This window comes from Ruditapes philippinarum, unplaced genomic scaffold (genome assembly GCF_026571515.1).
Source record: "Ruditapes philippinarum isolate M1 unplaced genomic scaffold, ASM2657151v2 ctg1554_1_1_1_1, whole genome shotgun sequence".
Classification (NCBI taxonomy): Eukaryota; Metazoa; Mollusca; class Bivalvia; order Venerida; family Veneridae; genus Ruditapes; species Ruditapes philippinarum.
This window is the reverse complement of record NW_026867169.1, coordinates 123,763-141,836: the sequence shown is the minus strand read 5'-3', so window position 1 is coordinate 141,836 and position 18,074 is coordinate 123,763. Positions and strand designations below refer to the sequence as shown.

At 31.0% G+C, this 18,074-nt stretch overlaps 2 long non-coding RNA genes across 2 annotated transcripts; both read right to left on the bottom strand.

Annotated features, from left to right (window-relative positions):
- Positions 1-6,064: 6,064 nt before the first annotated feature.
- LOC132735131 (uncharacterized) lies at positions 6,065-8,526 on the bottom strand. The gene is made up of 3 exons (XR_009626410.1): positions 8,396-8,526; positions 6,821-6,996; positions 6,065-6,185 (listed from the first exon to the last, which is right to left on the bottom strand). It is a non-coding gene; the product is annotated as an uncharacterized LOC132735131 (long non-coding RNA).
- A 3,913-nt stretch (positions 8,527-12,439) lies between these two features.
- On the bottom strand, positions 12,440-17,408 carry LOC132735132 (uncharacterized). Its single transcript, XR_009626411.1, has 3 exons — positions 17,100-17,408; positions 14,927-15,023; positions 12,440-12,645 (listed from the first exon to the last, which is right to left on the bottom strand). It is a non-coding gene; the product is annotated as an uncharacterized LOC132735132 (long non-coding RNA).
- Between the last annotated feature and the right edge of the window lie 666 nt (positions 17,409-18,074).

The following is an 18,074-nucleotide window of genomic DNA, read 5'->3' as shown; positions in this document are numbered from 1 at the left end:
CATACATATGGGGGCCATAGAGTCATTTTAACGTGAAAATTGTGTTTCAGTTTATAAAATGTTGCGGGCAACTTTTTAATCCGCGAGATTTTGATTTTTCAGGTCATACTTCTGTCATAAGTAGACGAGATTTACGAAGCAGTCCGCGACATGTTCTGTCTAAATAATAAACGAAGCCACGCAAACATATGCCTTCTTTGGGTAGCCGGTTGCAGACATAATAATCCGCCATGTTTTGTTTCATGCATACCTTGTGAGCATGCAGCCTCAACTTTTTGTCCCGGGAAATGCTTCAGTTGCAGCTAAAATGTAGCAGATTTTGTACAAAAAGTCGCTGGTAAAACTTCCGCGACTTTTGGCATCAACTGTTATAGAAAAGTCGTTTTTGAGGAACAAAAAGTTGTGGAATTTCTACAGCACTTGAAAAAAATGTTGCGGGTGTCTTTATTTTCCTTGAGTTTCTCTGACAAACGAGGGATAAAAGGTACCCATGCATCAAACCATGGACACTAAAGTGCCACTGAAATCAAAATGCTCCATACTTTTTTATCAATTGTTATATAATATCGAGTTTTATACATTCCCTGCGACAATGTACGATTCCGGCAGAAAATTTCGCGGATTTGTAAGTTGCCTGCGACATTTTTTTGATTTAGCGATCAAATTTTCCGCGAATTTGAAATGGCCTCTAGAGATGCACATTATTACCTTGTAACAGGAGATGATGTTCTATTTTGTTAAGCTTTCATTGAATATTTTATTGCCAAACAATTTGGTCGTTAATGCTATGATTTGGCACATAATAGATTATTTTCGAGTCAGTTCACTTTTTAATTCAAATTTAGCCTCAGTTCCATCTAAAACCCTGATCAAAATTAAACTCGTATTATAAAATGTAACTAACTCACTTTTACCATCTCTGCTTCAATGTGCGCTACGGTATTACAATAAATATGTCAATGTTGCCGTTAAACTCATACAAGAAAACAAAGAGAAAGTAAAGTTTTCAAAATAAAACTTGTTGTCGCCGATTAGCACGTAAAAGTAAACATATAGTAAAAATACGAACATTATGATGACGACGATGATGATGATACTTATAATTAATTCTTAATGCTTATGAAATGATGACATTAATATGAGGATTGTGTATGTGAAAGATAATGGTGGTAGTAATGATTTCATTCTAGTGTGTTTGACTCTGAAAAAACTCGTTTTTTTTTTGTTCTGTCTAGTCAACTAAGTTGTGTCAGCCAGAATTGTAATGGACGAGAATTTTACGGTTATAAAATCACGTGGTAGCCAATAATCTATTATGACTGACTAACAGCATTAAATGTTACATTAAAAGAATAGGTAATCTTTACAATTTGGGCAAGATCTAAAGTGAAGCAAGTCAGATACTTTTTAAAAAGTATGATAAATCCATTCTTGTAAGTCTAAGCAGACCGATAAAATTATATATAGGATTATTTGATATGCTGCTGTTACAGAACGGCGACAAATCATAAAAGAAATATATTTAGTGATGTCAGAAATAGTATATTATACCTTTTTGACTCTATTTATTTTTAAATTTCAGTATGTTTATTTCAGGTTTTATTGGCGACGCCAGTGAGCGGCGTCGTCTCTTATAAAATGATTTTTATTTTGGCCTATGGAAGGAGCTGTTATTATAAGCAGTTAATGTCATGTTGTGTAAATTAGTTTTATTATGTTGTTATTTTTATTTTAATTACATTTATGTAAAAAGCAAGTGCTTTGTGATATCAATTTTACGAAATTGCAGGCTCAGTTTAACAGCTTGTCTCTTTAGCTTTATTGGCAATACTAAAACCCGGATTTCGAATATCGTTGTGGTCTACATTGATGCTGTATCCTTTTTCACAAGAAGAACGTTCGCCTGCAAATGAGTATTAGGATTGGTAATGGAACTGTTGTAAACGATTATCCTATTGATTTTATCCATATTACGTGTATCTATTGCACAGATTTGATTATTTCATACAAAGTGAACCCGTATCCGGATGTTGAAAGCTATCCGACTCTCTGCAATTACTGCTGTCACATGGCCATCTAACTTTTTATGAATACTTTACCATTACTTTGCATGGCTTAATAAAACTGAGCTTGCAACATTTCATAATTTTGCTGTTTAGGGTGTTCTTTTGGGTTTCAGGTTTTCTCTATTTTAAGGGGAAGTAACTTATGTTTACTTTTTTCTGCCTATCTTAGGTATTACTTACAATTTCTTTTTTATATAAATTTACCTATTGTAAGTCAACTAAAGCATAGATGTCCTGAGGAATGAATATTGATAGATGTTTTTTACTTGCTTTATATACCTTAGACTTGATTTTCTAGTTTGTTCAGTTAGTCCATACCTACGGGTGTTTTTGCTACAAGAATCTTCTAATCACTATGTGAATCTTATTATTAATTTCTATGTGTTTGTATATAAATTGTTAATAAGATAATAAAATGACAGGTAGAAAAAAGTATAGCTAAGCATATACGTGCTCATGTCCATATATTGAAACAGAGAAAGGATAACATCCTGAAGTTATCAATTTTAAACACTTGATATATATGCAGTTAATCATATAGTAAAGTTTAATGGAAGGTTAAATAGGGACAGTATTTGTTACTGCAAGAGATTTGCATTTATTATTTAGACACCCATACAACTCAATCTTTATTATATGATATAGACTTTTTGAGTAGATTATGAATTCCATCCAAGTACTAATGTTAATAGGATGCTATACAGTAAACTCCGCTTATAACGAACTCATTGGGACATTCAATATCTGTTCCTTATATATGGAGTTCCTTGTAAGCATAAAGCGAATTAGTTCCTTATATCAGGAGTTTTTATAGCGAACAGATTTACATAAAACGAACTGTGTATTCCATTTTGAAGAGCATTTGATTAAGAAAAATTAGTCATTTATTCTTTTAATGCACAATACCAGAGAGGGTACTTTTTGGAATTTGAAAATCCTTTGCTTTTTCAGTTTTAGTTTTACTTTCTTTTTCATTTATCATAAAATATCATATTTTGTTTCTCAACTCAGTGCTTTTCGTTATCTTTCCATGATTAAGAATAAACAAGATTTTCCATTTTTCCTTCCTTTTATATTGAATATCTTGGGTGACTTTTACTTATGAAAGATATAGATTTCTTTTTATTTCAATCAAACGTTCTTTGTAGTTTTCAATTGATTAGCAAGCATGCCTGATTATGTTCAAAATCAATTATAAATTATCATAATTATTTTACTCGAGGAAACCTATTAAAGAAAAGAAATAATACAATAAAAGGAATAACCGTTTTATCTTGGTGACAAGAACTCATGCTTAAAATATCCTTAATAGAAAACTGTAACATACTGGCATGCGAGCAGTTCCCGTACAAAAATCATAGTTACTTAAGCATTATTTTTTATTACGATCACTCACCAAAATTTAAATGTTACACATCAATATTCGGCTCGTAACACAAATCATTGAAATTCCATCATGTTCTAAACATAGAATAACCCTTACTTATGAGGCCTCAAATGGGGTACCGAAATTATCCATTATTTTGTATGAAGAGAAGTAGTTCCCGTACATAAAATCTAACCCATTGTAACTATATATTTTTATTATATCGGACCTATTTTTCATTTACAATTGTTGAACAGACCATTATCTAAGAGATAAATAGATGTAATTCAGGAAATAGAGCGTAGACTAAACGCGGGTATCTATTACCCGGTACCGTTACCCCAACGCATTCACATGCAATAGCATGCTTGTATGCATGATATTTTACGCATCAAAGCCATAAAATTATTTTATATAGTAATATTGGTCAAAATTCTGATAATTAAACAAGTTTTCATCACATTGCCTACTTATCTGTAAACAGGTGGTATTAGTGGAAAACCCTTTAATAAGCCTCACGTGTAGGTATTTTTGCGCATGCGCGCAAGGACGGAATCCCCCAGAGAAAACAAGGTCACGTTTTGACGACGCACAGGTGAAAGTGATTTAAAATGAGACTTTTTATACGTACTACCGAACTGACACTTAGATTTTGTCTTGTTTATGTATCTGCTTAATTTGAAATGAATTTTTGAAGAATGCAAGTAAAAATCAAGCGTTTAAATGAAAAATACGGGTACTGCTTCTGTACGGGAACTGCTCGCATGCCAGTACTGCTATACAAATTAATTTTATAGCTGTATTGAAGTACAGACAACAATAAAAGGTACATTCGGGCGAGTTTTAATCCGTGCCTACAAAAAAGAAAGTTGAAAATGCGGGATGAATTTATGGATAGCCGATATTTTGGAGTTCTCTATAAAAGTGTAATTTTCTGTACTTTTAACTGAATTTGGACTAAGAAATGAGTTCCTTATAAGCGATAAGTCCTTATAACCGTGTTCGCTATAACCATATATTTTTATATTAAATAAAGAAGGGCAAAATTCGGGCCAAAATAAATTGTTCCTTATAACCGGAAGTTCGCTATAACCGTGTTCGCTTTAAGTGAAGTTTACTGTATTTATTTTTTAATGGAAACTGGGAATTGTTTATGTAATGTGCATACATGTGTTTCTCAGTATATGGATATGATGAGACTTACGATATTTCTGTTTTTAAAGACTTACAGTTATGACGGATGAGACTATCATTTAAATTTATGAATGATAATACATGTTTTGATAAGTCTACAGGTTTTAGGTGTTTCTACCCAGTGTAAGCTGGCTAATAATGGTATCTTTAATAAAGTTCATACATTATAGTTTTCTTTCTAGTACTAGATTTTGATTTCCATTCATTAGTACCAATTTTAGTGTTAATGTTAGGATTTCATATTTATTTAATAGAAACTTGGAATTATTATTGTCATGTGCATACATTTATATCTTAGTATATGGATATGATGAGAATATTTCTGTATTTACAGAGTTACAGTAATGACATAATAATTAAAGGGATGATACTTTTATTTAAAGTTATATATGATAATACATGTATTGATTGAAAATGTCCTTAAAACTTGGATCAAGCAATACAATTTATATTGTCTCAAAAAATCATATTCAGAACTGTTATTCTATTTTTTTTCTTACATTTGCATAGTTTGATCTCAACCTCTCGAGCTCCAAAGTCAACCGGACAGCAGACTTTTCATAGAGTAGATTGTTACTTGCACTTGAATAAACTTTTGCACTCAGTTTTAAAGTGGGTGATTTGTGTTACATGAAATATGTGAAAACCAACAAAGTACATAAAATTACCGGGCGCCAAATGCAAACATGAAAATACAATATACCACAAAGTGCTTCGGTTGTTGTATTTTCATGTTTTTGCCCGGTGCCCCCCCCCCCCTGATGCAAAATACTAATCAGCCGTCATAAAATTTCTCATCATAGAAAAAAGGTTAGTTTTTTTATCTTTACAAAAAATAGATATTGTACATGTATTTGTACAGTTATGTTCACTTTCAAATTGACCTGCTATAAATAATCGCACAACCATAACTGTCTAAGCCCTTATTTAGTAAAAATAATTATACAATATATAAATTGTTATTTTGATTAAGACTATGAATATGTAAGTTTTTTCCTAATTAATTTTTTAAGAATTAATCTACCTGTTAGTTTAATAATCTAAATGTATCTGTCAGGGTTTAGAACTGTTCACTATTTAGGGGAGAAAGTGTGTAAGCGGCCAGATAGCTCAATCGCTACAGCCACGGTACATTATTATGAGGGTCACAGGTTCGAGTTCGGTCAAGCTGAACGTTTTTCTCATCCTGTTACTGCATATAACCCTGAATGTATTTCACTATGCTCTGTAAACATCAGAAATTCAAGGACACAAATCAATATAGTGGGGAAATATGTTGTGGTTTAGAACAGTTCATTATTAAAGAGAAAATGTGAAGCCTACCGGATAGCTCAATTGGTATTCTGACTGTTCGAGTGTGGGAATGGAAAACAAATATTGTATGGCTGAGCATATTAATCAGATGGGTGTTAAATTAAAACTACAGTATGTCTTTTTTGTTTCAGTAATCTATTTTCATCTATCAACACAATCTACAATCTACAATCTGCAATGTCTTATTCTGTGACGTCGGGCTTGGTTATCTACCAGTGGGTGGCACCCGTCTTCCATTTTTGTACCTATTTAATAGTTTGATGTTTATATGAGTGGAAATATTGTGTAAGTATTTATTGATAATTTGTATTTTGATAATTTTTGTTATGTTTTAAACGTCAATCACGCAATTGTTAATGTTGCTTTGGTTAAATTATATGATTTAAGGTTTTTTTGTTTGTGCTATTAGATTAACTGCACATTTTATTCTTTAAGGCTAGTCATACTCTTGATCAAAATATAACACAAATAACCCATCAGTCCAATATGACCTGCTTAGATCGTGAATGTTGTACCAAGCTTAAAACTCAAAATACAAATATATATATCAATTAATTGCTTCTAACGCGTTGGTCTTACTTTGTTCAGCATTTTCCAATGATACAATTTCATTGCACCCATGAATATTAACATCAATATGTGCTGGTGATTAACACGATTTAAAAATATCTAGGTGTTTCATTAAAATAAGAAATAAAAAAGGATCTCTGATAATGCAGCCAGCATGATATATGTTTGATATGTTGGATAAGAAAGAATCAATATTGTCTAGGAATCAATTATGTTTGTGTAATATTCTTCTCTTAATCAATGTCAAATCATCATTTTTTCCATTTAAATTGTTTTTCTCATAAAAAAAATCATTAAAAAATTCTACTACCTTTTACTTTTTACTATTTCTTGTTCTTGCTCTTGACTAAGCTCAAAATGTCCTCCGGGTTGTTCTGATACAACATTGCACCCTGCATTATCATTACTATTTCCGAGGGCAAATCCAATAAGACAAATCAATAGAACAAATTGCATGTATTTTGTCATTCTTGTTTCTATGTGCACCTGCAAAGGAACGTAAGCAAATTGATACATTTTCAGTAAGTGAGATTAGGTAAGTTGAATATTAGCCAAGGCAACCACCCCTACTTCTGGCACTGGCTAAAACGGATCAATAAACATGATTAAGTCTTTTCAAATCACATTAAAGAGTCCTTTGCCACCAGAAAAGAGGAAAAGACAAAATGTCAACCCTAAAAAGCACTGACTGAATTAGACCATTAAATTATTTAGCTTTATTTTCATTGTAATTTTTAATAAATGTTGTATTTAGTGAGCACAAAGTGATATCAGCAATGAAAATAATCTTTCAAGTATGGTCTCCAAAATTTCATTCATATGGTATAAATTTTACGTGACTGTTTCAAAATAAGTCATCACAATAACATATATTTTTGTTAACCCTGACTAAAAAAATCTGAAACTTGTCTGATATCAGACCTTATGGATCTGAAACAATGGCATCTATGATCAATTTGTTAAGAATGTTGGCATTAAACCATTTTCCTCCATCTTTCTTGGTTCGAATCACGCCAAAGGCATATTGTATATGAGAACGATTTTAAATTTGCATAGAGAACATCAGTGGTTCTAGTTAGGTTCCCGTTCGTGCTGAAATAATGTGCACAAAGGCACCTGTGGTCTTTCCCCAAGAGTTAAGCTAAAAGAATTCGCCATATGATATTAACAGTTTTAGTGCGCCATCGAACCAATTTGAACCTGGTCGGATACGAAACAATGAATGTAACAAAGGCATTATATACCTTGTATTGTGACAGGTACGTATAATATTTTGATCTTCCTTTTAAAAAATATGTGTATTTACAATGTCCAAACATGATTAATATTTTTAAAACAGGTTAGAATAAAGTTATGATTGAAAATTAAGACATTATAGAAATTATAAAACCTTAAATAAGTCGTAAAAGCGATCTTAGGTATATAGAAGACAACGTACATAAATAAAAATGCATTTGCGTCGCTTAAGAATAAATGAAATAAACATAATAAAAGAAAATACTTGTTTAGATATATAGGCCGTAGTGTTTCATTATGATTATTTTCCAGTTATGATTGGTTTGCAAGTTTGAACAAGTGTGTTTTTAAAGATATTTGGAAAGGTCCAAAATCTTAATTTCATTTAGACTTGATGGTAAAGTGTTCAAAAACATTGGAACGAAGTCTACGAACACGTGTCTTAATTAACTTGGAGCAATACTTCTCTTGAGATATATCGCAATATACACATGTATTTATCTATTTATATTTTCAAAAACTATTTTTCTGCAAATTAAATTAAAAATAAAATATCTAGTGTAGCAGAAGAAACGTGTTTTGTAAAACTTGCGACTATTTGAAGATTCAAAATTTGTGTGAAAACTGCTTAACAATATAAAATTCTTACCAAAATAACAAAGAATTTTAGCACACGATGCGTGTTGTAAAGCTCTCTGTTTAGATCTGCGTTGATGTTGAATTGTACACAAAGTATTTATTTATGTAAAGCAGTGGACACCTCTTGTACACCTACACCTACGCTAAGTCATTAAGTGATGCAATACAATAATTTACATAATATTTAAACACACAATAGCCGAGGGTTGTTCTTGAAGTCAGCGGAGTGTGCTAACGCCTTTTTCTTAGTAATATTGTAAGGCGTAAGAGTTTGACAACTTATATTGAAATCACCTTTTATAATTTATTTTAAACGAATTGAACGCTTGATTAATTTTTATTAGCATAGTTACACACTTACTGAAAAATTATACACAATGTTGTCAAAGCCTATACGTTTTACAACATGCTTTTTTAAAAAAAAAGATTGGATTCAGAGATATCGTAAATGTGTTGACATTTGTGGAGATTGTGAACAATTTCATAGGATTATGAGAGGTATTCGTAAAGTTGTTTACGAATGATCGTTTAGTATAACCTTCTTGTTTTTTGATAGCTTACGATCGTCATTTTCTGCACTGTATTTCTATTAAAACTTTTTCAATATTAATTTTCCATGAACAAAATGTAATTACTTTATTTGTTGAAAAAATATTTTTGTTTTGATTTTAACGTCATATCAGCGTTGATTGTGCAGTATGTATGCTGTTAAATGCCGTTGCGTTAATTCAATCATAAACGTGATATTTTCTTTCCTTTTTTGCTAAATACAACTTTATCGTTACATTTATTATACAATCAGTTATTTCATTTTGGACCTTTATATCAAGATCTTTTTTAAGTTTGGTGGTTTAAGTTCCCTTAAATGAATACTGTATAGTCACTCAAAGAATATGTTGCCCTTTGATTTTGTTTCATTTTCTTCTTTGACGGACAATTAAGTATTAAGGATTCATAAAATCTTATCCCTATTTAAATTCCATTTTATTAAATTTCACCCATTTTTCTCTCGGTAAAGGCACATGCATTCTTTTACTTTATTATTATACGTGCCATCATGTAATGCGACGAAAAGGTCACAGGTTCTATCATAAACCGCATGGACAAGTTGACGGCCGATTTTTCTTATTCAATAATTCATTATTCTATGTTTCGTAGAATTTTAATGTTGAATTCAGCTGAATTAGGGCTGATGATACGGACGGGGTGGACGGAAACTTGCACTTTACAATATTGTCCATGCACAGGCTTAACCAAACTGACCCTGCAACATTTTCAAAATTTCCCATACAGCTTTTTTTAGAAATCCGTATTTTATTCTCTCATCTTTATCCACAAACTTTGGGATCATCCCTCGTACAGTTTTGAAATGTCAATCAGGTGGCAGTTGAAAGTTGTATAAAAATGTGCTATTTATAACAAAACACTGAACTAACATTAGCTTATCTATTCAATATTCTTTAAACACCTGCTGCAAATGGGTGGAAAAATTCAATTTTCAAATTTAAATAAACATTCAACCAGCACGAACCCATTTACCAAATAAATCATACAGTTTTGTAGGCGGCAAAAGGTTTGGTTTTGATAGCAACAATACTAGTCTCACGATCTATGCACAAAACAATCTTGATGTTTACATCCGCAATAGCAAATGTGTTTAAATGAATGGCTGATAAAATTAATGAGTGTGGTTTGAGCGTAAATGTTGCCATTGTTTTTTCTATTCCTTTATTTTTTTGCAGTACATTTTAATGAAAATGGCCCAGTGCATACCAAAAATATAGTATTTGAAGTAGAAACACAGTTTTGTCTTGCTTTTTGTATTGTACGCTAAAAATAAAATCGGCGATTGTTATGCATCTGGTCATCCTTCCTTCCAACCGTCTGTCCTCCTGTTAGGTTTCGTGTCCGGTCTAAATATTTTGAACCGGAAGAAGGAAATTAAACTGCTTGACGGAAATAATTTTAAAACACCATGAGACGATTAGCAAAGCGCAGCTTTGATCTTCTTCAGGTCAAAGTCATACCTAATCATTTTCCGTTTCAAAATTTCTTGTTCGCTCTGCTTCTTTTAAACCGATAATAATAAATAAAAAGATCAGTTGAATTATTATGTTTAATAAAATGATGTGCAGAACACATATCTAGACTTCCTGACATGAAAATATTTCAGATAAAAACAGGTACAAAAATTAGAATTGTGTACATATTATTATTATTATTATTATTATTATTATCATTTTAATTTTGTATGCTCTTAAAATTTAACATTAAGGACATATCTAACTTGTTCTACTATTTCATCTTGTAACATAAATGTTCATTTAATTATAGAACGATATTTAAGTATGAAATACAGCCATTAACATCCAGCATATAGACGTTTTTTGGATTAATTAAGGAAGATTAATTTATATGTCTTTTGCTTGTCCTCTGAAAATATGAGTATTCTATTGATGAATGTTAATACTGAAGTTATAAAAAAGTAGTTAAAGAAATCACCATTTGTTGGAGATAAAAGCTCATATCTGCCTTCTGGCATTGATTGACACTGGGAACAATACCTTTAAAATCATGTTTCATGTATACAGCGCAATTCGTCTGTATTGTTTCTATACAGCGCAATTCGTCTATATTGTTTCCACATCAACTGATATAAAGATAGATTTTTACAAAATATGACAAATTTATCTCTCAGTTTCTATTATTTATTTCAAAGTAACTATTGTTATTATTGGCAGACTGTTTTAATTTCCTGATTACAACGATTTAAATTTATCAAGTTATCTGGGGATTTAGAGGATGTTGAAATTGATGAGATAATGCTAATCACTGCGAAAATTATACTGATATACGGGAATATACGGTCCCGTATTTTTTACATATACGGGCGTGTACGGGATGTATTCGTCGAATATACGGACCAAGTATACGAGTCCGTATAGGGAACACCGGGTATACGGGAAGTCCGTATATGCATCAGGCATATACGGAATTCCGTATTTGCCCCATATACATGTACGTATTTTTGTTCGTACTTTTGAAGTATACGGGAATAAAATCCCGTATACGGACTATATCAAGGTTGTTATCCCTAGTATACTATAAATATACCAAGGATATACGGGACCGTATTTTCTACATATAAAGAGGATATACGGACTCGTATTTTCTACGTATACAGAGGATATACGGAACCGTATATTCTACATATACAAAGGATATACGGACTCGTAGTTTCCACATATACAGATGATATACGGAATCGTATTTTCTACATATACAGAAGATATACGGAATCGTATTTTCTACATATACAGGGGATATACGGAATCGTATTTTCAATATATACAGGGGATATACGGAATTGCATTTTTAGTTGTCCACAGGGAATACAGAACTGTATTTTCTTGATAAAAGAAGATACATATAATATCAAAAGCATGCATTTACATATAAGTGACACGTATACATGACCGAAATGCAGACTTGTACAATAGAACATGTTTTATTACACATTTTGAATAGGAACTGTAAAATCATATGCTTAAGAACTTTATCTTCACAATTGGAGTATTTCAAATAATAAAGTAAAAACCAAATCGAGTCACTCTTAAATATTTATTATTTCATAAACATATATTCAATATGTATACATATATTAAACAAAGAAAACATGTTTTCGCTACAAAAGTCATATTTTGTTGCAAGCCTTATTCCAGAGGGACAAATTAATGTAGCGTTGCAACGGAACGGCGATATACCGGTATGTTGCGATACAGAGTCATGAAATACGTATCACAGTGGAGAAAATTCGCACTGCGACATTTTCTTTAGAGATCGAATTATACATGTACATTTTTCGATATTTTCAAGTCGTAACCTTTATGAATTGCATGTTGTTTAAATCTAGAACAAAGTATACCAACTTGAAGTTCGATTCTATTTATCTTAACAATGATTTTTATGAGCCACTTGTATTAGACCCATAAAACATTTTAAAGATATTCATATCATTTGTGTTAACATTCACATATTATTTTAGGAGCACAAATTGATTATTACAGAAAGTTTTAATAATAATCATTAAAACTAAAAATCCGTATTCACAGAAATTCGTCATACAAACACAGTTCTTAAAAGCACTTAAATATATCAATCATCTATAGGAATGTTACGTAGACCAGTGTGACGGTGTCTATTTCGTGACGTAGGAAATGTTATCTCCAGATATTACAATCTTCTTCGCCATGTGTGTATCTGAAAAAGAGAGTTTAAAATCCTATTTAAATAGTGTCATGAAATAGTTATCACAACTTTCAAAAAGACTATACACAAGCATTTTATGAGCGTATACATATATACATTTTTTTCTAACGCAAATTTCAAAATTATTTTATATTATTGAGGATAAAGATGTCATTTTAAGCAACCATTTACACAGGATTTAAATGAAATGATTAATCTATGACGGATGATAAGTTATATGTTTTTATTATAAAACCTTTACGAATATATTTATTTCACACCTGTAATATAAATGATAATGGTATCTTACTTCTATGTAAAGAGTGTTTTATTGATTAAAAATATATTAATACAGAATAACATTGTATTGGGAAAAAGTGCTGACATAATCGTTTTGATCGTTTTACGATGTGTATTAGCATCGTTAGTAGGAGTCAATTCGTTTGAAAAAGGGCTTTAAAAGTACAGATATTTGCTACTCAGATGTAGATCCGTGTTTGCACAATGATATCCAGTTAAGTAAAAGGCGGAATACCCAGCTATACTTCTCATTTATATAAAACGTTAAACATAACAAATTTGGATTATTGTTTGTTTCAATTTCAATTGTTTCAAAAACTATCTCAGCAACGAATGAATACCTTCAATATACTATAGTGTAGATTAATATTTTTTTATTGTTAAGACTGTTTAACTAGGTAAGTTGAATATAGAATCTCTTACAGTGTGTCATCTCTAAAAATAAAGTGATTATTCTTACAAAATATAAATCAAAATATCCTCCCTTGCCTATAGCATTAATCTGATAGTATGAAATCAAATTCAGATAATAAAATATACGTATCATATGTGACAATTGCATAAAATAACATAGGAAATATTTTAGTTAATACATGCGAATGCAACTTTACGTGCGCACGTGAAACATTTACGTATCAACGCATAATGTTTCACGTGCGCACAAGTACTGTGCGTTTAGTATGATAATTAAGTGACGAGGTGGTCAAGTCCACTATCCAGGTGTAAAACAGCTATCATATTGTGTTTATTATCTTCAAACAGGCTAGCTATATAAATTAAATTATCAACAAATTAACCAACTCTCAGCGTAATGCAGTAGGTAAGGTTGTGGTAAATATCAATACAAGACAGCTAGGCTCGGATTGCACCTTTTCCCCAAAAATATTGCTTTATAATTATCAATCAGGTAAGAAAGTTTTGTGTCATTTATTGTAAAGATTATAAATGCTGTGATATTTTCTATTTACTTCTCATTTTGTTTTAAATGTAGCTATATTTAGCCCTATTTAGCAAGTTGGTGCAAACTTATACGGAATGCATGGTACTGTACACAGACTGTTTCAACTATAGTTAAGTTTGCACGAAATACTATTGCACTGCAAAAGTACTATGACTACTACATACTACACTATATACAGGATAAAAATCACTATCATCCGTGCATGTATATCTAAATTTTTAAATATCATAACAAAAACTGCCTTTCTATCCCAATTCATTTTTCTAATGTAAAATTAAAAAGACAACTTGTGAGGCTCGAACTTGTGATAAAATTTAATGTGTATGACATTCTAATGACTTTACTAACTTTGCCATCAAGACATTTCAGTCTTACATTATATTCGCTTTGAAAACCCTGTTTTACCTATTGAGACAAATGTTGTTAACTTTAGTGTACATGTACAAAAGAAAATGTAACGTCACTCTCACATTATCAAAGCGGCTTACGCACGTAGTAACTAAAAAATTACTATCATTAACATATATAAAAGTGATTAAACTGTAAAGAAATACATTTGATACAGTAATATGTTTAAGAAAAGAAAACTAATTTAATAAAATAAAGTCGCATGCACAGTGCATCTATATCAAACCATTGTGTGTGTTCGAGTTAATTCTTATATTTTATATATTTGATTTTTGCATATTAAAAGCAAGTATGTGTTAGCATTTTCAAATGCGCGGCAAAATGCTTATATCATATATGCCTTAATTGACATCATTTTATGAAGTGTGACATCATTCCGCCTAAGAATTGATTCTAACAAGATATAAAAGAGAACCAATGTATTTATAACTAACCACATTTATTCATGTCAAAATAAATGCGTGTAATTAAGGAAATTTGACTTTGCCTTGAGAAAGAATAGACACATGACGTCAGTACAGAGTGGAATATATGAGTCTGGGTAACTCTTCTTTACAGACAGTACGTCCGTGTAATTGTCTTATTTTATTCACAAAACACAACAATGTGTATACATGAACTTACATCTATATAACTTGCTACCATACTTTGCTTCATCTATAATTGCTATAAAGAGGGCACAGCTGCATTTCTAGAAGATTTAAACACGCTGTACACTGTCCTGAAAAATCATAATATAACTTCAGCATAAAATGATAAAGAGCACATTGAAAATATTTCATAAGTGATCACATGTGCGAAAGTGTTAATACTGTAGGAACGTGTTCACTTTTATGTGCATGTGTAGTTATGTATTTTTGTGTGATCGTGCGTGCGTGCGTGTGTTACCATAATTTCTTTATGTGAAATATAAGTCAATATATGGAATGTCGAAAAATGTGTGATGTACAAAGACTCAATATAGTTTTTCAAGCGTTTGAATTTATGTATAATGAAATATTAAATAACTGTTACCTCAAACAGGCGCGTGTTTGTGACTGACACATGCGATATCACCTTATGCGTAATGTTTATCTTAAAAACTAAACAAAGAGTTTTAATTATAATAAGAAAAAAATATTTAAATTTTGTTGAAAACTCACTTCATATATATACAATTTAAAATCTGGGTAATTCTGAATAACGTAGATAAATAACCAAAAATATCGAATGAAAACCAAGAGTTGTCTGTCCTGAAATGCGAGTAAACTCGATCTTGCTAATTACTATTAATCGCTATTTAAAACAATACAAACAAAACCGTTTTAAAACTTCTGCATGGTTCGTTGCGATATTTTATATTCACGAGTTTTAAAATTCTTACACCGACAACAGGCTCCTGATCTAAGCTTCGTATCAATGTAGAAATAAACATATGAGCCGCGTCAAGAAAAAACCCAACATAATGGGTTTGCGACCAGCATGGATCCAGACCAGCCTGCACATCCGCGCAGTCTGATCAGATCAGGATCCATGCTGTTCGCTTACAAACTCTAAAACAAGTAGAGAAACCGATAGCGAACAGCATGGATCCTGATCAGACTGCGCGGATGCGCAGGCTGGTCTGGATCCATGCTGGTCGCAAACCCATTATGTTGGTTTTGTCGTGACGCGGCTCAATTATCTTTTGACACCAAGGGTAGTGAATTAACAGTTAACTGTTAAACTTAACACCTGTCGGCCATATTACATGCAATCATACAGATATGTATCTGTCATTCTTTGTATTAATGTAAATAAAAAATTCTGACAATTATTTTCATTTTATTTATTCATCTAAATGTATAATGATTTAAATAAAAAAGAAATATTTGTTTCCTATTTTTGTTTAAGATTTGTATTCATTTAAGAATAGGTTAATATAAATAAGAAATATATAACAACATGTGTACAGAAACTTAAAAAATGTGTATAAAATTGAAAATAGCGGAGTCTTTAAATTGACTTATGTTTGCATCAAATAATGGGGATTTGTATAAAAATAAAAACTGCGAATATAATACAAGTATTCTGCTCGTTAAATTATCAAGACTGAGAAACAATTTTATCTAAAAATTTATAAACCTACTTTTTAGAAATACTAAGCAATTTTCTTTTAAAATATGTTTATCTGTAAATCTGATAATTTTTGTTATTATACTGAATAGATAAAACATAACCTATTTTTCGGCTATCAATTTCATAAATTACTATTAAAATAAATAGAATTTGAGTGTCTCTTTTTGATATGATCTTCCCCTGATGTTAAGTGACAAGATTATAAAGTCCAATCAGTTGACCAATCAAGCATACAGAGGTCGTGTCACACACACTGATTAATCCCTTTGTACTACCATGTCCAGGGGCTGTAATATCTTGACATCTTCGATGTTTAAATGTCGTAATTTTTAACTCGGTGTCTTTTTTACCCTGAAGGGAAGTTATGATTAACGCATTTAACAAATGCCCTTTTCATTTTTTTGTTTTTGCATTTTTCATACAAATTATTAATTAAACAAGACACAGTTTAGAAATCAATATCAAACTCGTAACCTCCCGGTCTAAATTTAGGGATACATCCCTTTTTTTAAGGATACATCCCTGCTTTAATTATCTAATCCGGCGGCCATATTGGATAGCGAAACAGATTAAACAGTACGTGTTAAAGTTTTCTAAAAACAAATCTGTTTAACCATGAAATAAGCTGTTGTCACAAAATGCAACTATTCTATTGATCGCATATTGATATTGCAACGATAAAAAATAACTTTTAACCTACCTTGTTTTGCAATATTCTGAATTTTATTAACTATCCATTTCCAATCCCGTTTTTTTCTTTTTTTATTTCGCCCGCGCTATTTCTGATAGGTTTATAGGATTCACGTGATACAAAACCAACGCTTTAAACTCATTGGCTGTTTTGAAAACGCGCGATATGCCTAGATACCGTTTGTGTAATAAAGCATTTAGCATTAATAATGCCACGGATTTATAATGCGGAAGAAACAAGCATACTAAGACCTTTATTCGATCCAAAATAATGCAATATTAAATTGGAAATATCATAAACGATAACTTTGCATACATGTTTAACATAACCATAGATACATTTTCGTAGGCAAAACTTTGATTCTAATGCTCAATCGGTTATTTATTTATTTTTGATAATAATTATTATAATAATATTAATAATAAATGATAATAATAAAACTGATGATGATGATGATGATGATGATGATGATGATGATGATGATGATGATGATGATGATGATGATGATAATAATAATAATAATAATAATAATAATATTTATAATGATGATGATGATGATGATGATGATGATGATAATAATAATAATAACAATAATAATAAAACATGTAATAATAACAATATTTATGATAATAATGAAAGACGTTTTAGAAGCGCTAGGAAATATGTATAAATAACACAAATTTTTGTTACAACTACAATAAGCGGGTAAAACAAAGCCCCCCATTAAATTAACACATAGGACAAAAGCCAAACCCCATCAAAAATAAAGGTAGGACAAAAGACCACCCCAGTTCATCAAACAAAAGCCCCCCCCCCACCCTAAGGTTCATAGACCAGACTGATTACTATCTTTTTTTACACGTCCAGTGCTCGGGAACTTGGGTTATACTTCAAATAAATCTAAACAAGTATGCGCCTTTCACTTTTATTTCCTTGATAAACTTTGAAAAGCGATTCTCTGAAAATATCATTTACATTTGTACT